The sequence below is a fragment of the Diachasma alloeum genome, unplaced genomic scaffold (genome assembly GCF_001412515.2).
Source record: "Diachasma alloeum isolate Michigan unplaced genomic scaffold, Dall2.0 Dall_scaffold_00401, whole genome shotgun sequence".
NCBI classification, from domain to species: Eukaryota; Metazoa; Arthropoda; class Insecta; order Hymenoptera; family Braconidae; genus Diachasma; species Diachasma alloeum.
This window is the reverse complement of record NW_021680540.1, coordinates 363,312-366,413: the sequence shown is the minus strand read 5'-3', so window position 1 is coordinate 366,413 and position 3,102 is coordinate 363,312.

Below are 3,102 nucleotides of genomic sequence, written 5' to 3'. Positions count from 1 at the left end.
TGCGACCAGAAAATGGCCAGTAAAACTGGTCATTATTATGACATGGAACAGAGGAAATACTTAATACTAATTAATCATTACGTATTTACACTTTATACCCTTTTTACATATATACAAGGGACTTTGGGGGTATAATACAGGGGCGGGAGTTAAGTTAAGTTGTCTAGGGGAGGATCAGGTAACCACCAATATATTTTGGAATTTTTCCTATAGTCTAGTTCTTTGTCTCTATCAGATATCGTAGTATCACATGTTATCAGGTTTTTTTCAGTTTTACAATTAATGTTTTTCTTATAAGTAATTTTGGTGGGATAATTTCCTCTTTTAGCATGGTAAATTATCGGAATATTATTAATATCTTGTATCATATTATTTTTGTCTAAATATACAAAGGCATCTGGGGGGATAAATCCCGTTGTTAGTGTTTTTTCTATATATTTGTCATCTGTGTAGAACGGTGCACCTATTAAATTATTAGTTTTGATGTATTTGGATGATTTGTATATGTGGTCTCTAGTCAGTTTGAGGGTAAAACAGTCAAATCTGTGTACTTTTGCCTCATTATAAATTTTGTGATTACTATGGAATTTTTTATAATCAGATTGAGGGGATCTGTATTTGTTAAGGCAGGTTCTAAGACATTTCCTTTCAAAGTTTCGTAATTCTTCCATTTGTCTATTATTANTAATTGTGTTTGGGTGTGGTTTCGAAAGTTTAATTTGTTATCGAAGTATATCCCTAGATATCTTACGACTTTTTTGTGAGGGATTGCTACCCCTGAGCCATCTTCTTTTTCATTTAACTGGAAGTTTTTCCAGTTTTTTCGAACGTCAGCACAGACTGCACTTATGTTGGGTGTAAATAGAATTGTTTCATATTTACTTGGGTTGATTTTAAGTTTCCAATTGTTATAATAAATGTTAATTTTGTTATAGATATCTTGAAGATCTTTTTGTATTATAGATACTTTCTTGTTGGTAGTATAGATTAATAAATCATCAGCAAAAGCTAATGTTTTTTTTATCGGGGTCATTGTTTAATCCAAATAGATTGAGTAAATCGCAGGTGTAGAGATTGAATAAAATTNTTAGATATCTTACGACTTTTTTGTGAGGGATTGCTACACCTGAGCCATCTTCTTTTTCATTTAACTGGAAGTTTTTCCAGTTTTTTCGAACGTCAGCACAGGCTGCACTTATGTTGGGTGTAAATAGAATTGTTTCACATTTACTTGGGTTGATTTTAAGTTTCCAATTGTTATAATAAATGTTAATTTTGTCATAGATATCTTGAAGATCTTTTTGTATTATAGATACTTTCTTGTTGGTAGTATAGATTAATAAATCATCAGCAAAAGCTAATGTTTTTTTTATCGGGGTCATTGTTTAATCCAAATAGATTGAGTAAATCGCAGGTGTAGAGATTGAATAAAATTGGGGAGTTTACTGTTCCTTGCTGGAGGCCATTCTTGACTTTGAAATTCAAGCTTGAGCTGTGAACACCGCTTGTTACTATAAATTTTTTATTATGAATCATACTGTATATTATTTTTATCAGGTGAGAGGGCAAGTTTTTTTTAATCAATTTATATATTAAGCCATCCAGCCACACTGTGTCAAATGCCTTTTCCAGGTCTATGAAGCAAGCACCGACGCATTCTTTGTTGTTAAGTGCCCAGCNGTGAGAGGGGAGAGGGGAAGTTTTTTTTAATCAATTTATATATTAAGCCATCCAGCCACACTGTGTCNATTGAGTAAATCGCAGGTGTAGAGATTGAATAAAATTGGGGAGTTTACTGCTCCTTGCTGGAGGCCATTCTTGACTTTGAAATTCAAGCTTGAGCTGTGAACACCGCTTGTTACTATAAATTTTTTATTATGAATCATACTGTATATTATTTTTATCAGGTGAGAGGGCAAGTTTTTTTTAATCAATTTATATATTAAGCCATCCAGCCACACTGTGTCAAATGCCTTTTCCAGGTCTATGAAGCAAGCACCGACGCATTCTTTGTTGTTAAGTGCCCAGCAGATATCAGAGGAGAATTTAGTGGTAGCATGCAGTGTTGAGTGTCGATGTCTAAAGCCAAATTGTTGGTCTGGCATTAATTTTTCTTCGTCACAGAAACTAATTATTGCTTTATTTATTATGATTTCGAAGATTTTACTTAGATTGGGAAGGAGGGAGATTGGACGATAATTAGAGGGGTCTTGGGTGTTTTTTCCTTTTTTTTTTTCAGGGCTATAACTTTGGCAAGTTTCCAAGAGGATGGAAAAAATTTGTTGTTCAGTGCATTGTTGAAGATTNCGTCACAGAAACTAATTATTGCTTTATTTATTATGATTTCGAAGATTGTACTTAGACTGGGAAGGAGGGAGATTGGACGATAATTAGAGGGGTTTTGGGTGTTTTTTCCTTTTTTTTTCAGGGCTATAACTTTGGCAAGTTTCCAAGAGGATGGAAAAAATTTGTTGTTCAGTGCATTGTTGAAGATTATTGCTAATTGCTCTATTAGGACTGGAGGAATGTGTTTAATTGCTATGTGTGGGATTTTGTCAAAGCTCGAGGATTTTTTGTTGGGGAGTTTTTTCAATATTGTGGATAATTCAAGGGTCGATGTGAAATATTTGTAATTAAGTTTGGTATTTGGGAATGAGGCTGAATTGTTTAGTTCGAAGTTGGTGACTGATATGTTGTTTTCTCTTTCGTTGTTAACCTCACTTTTGAAGGTATCCATCTTTATTTTTATGATGTTATCTAGTAAGGGATTTCCTATGTGTAGGTTTTGGATGTTGGCGGCTTCAAAGTGAGCGCCTATGACGTTTAGCTTGTGTGTGGGATCTAAAATGATTGTAGAGCCGTTCCCATCTAAAGTTCTCTGATCAGGAGGGATTTTGGCAGCTTCCAATAGTTCAATTTTATTTCTTGGGATGTGTAGGGTGTCAATTTCGCTTGATTGTTTTGGTCTGAATATTTTGTTAAGGGTGGGGAACATTTTAGCAGAGTCGTTTCTAGGGATATTTTTGACTTTCTCTTCCCAGTATTTTGATACGGATCTGGAGAACTCAATTTTCAATCTGTTATTGATGTTTTCGATAGCTT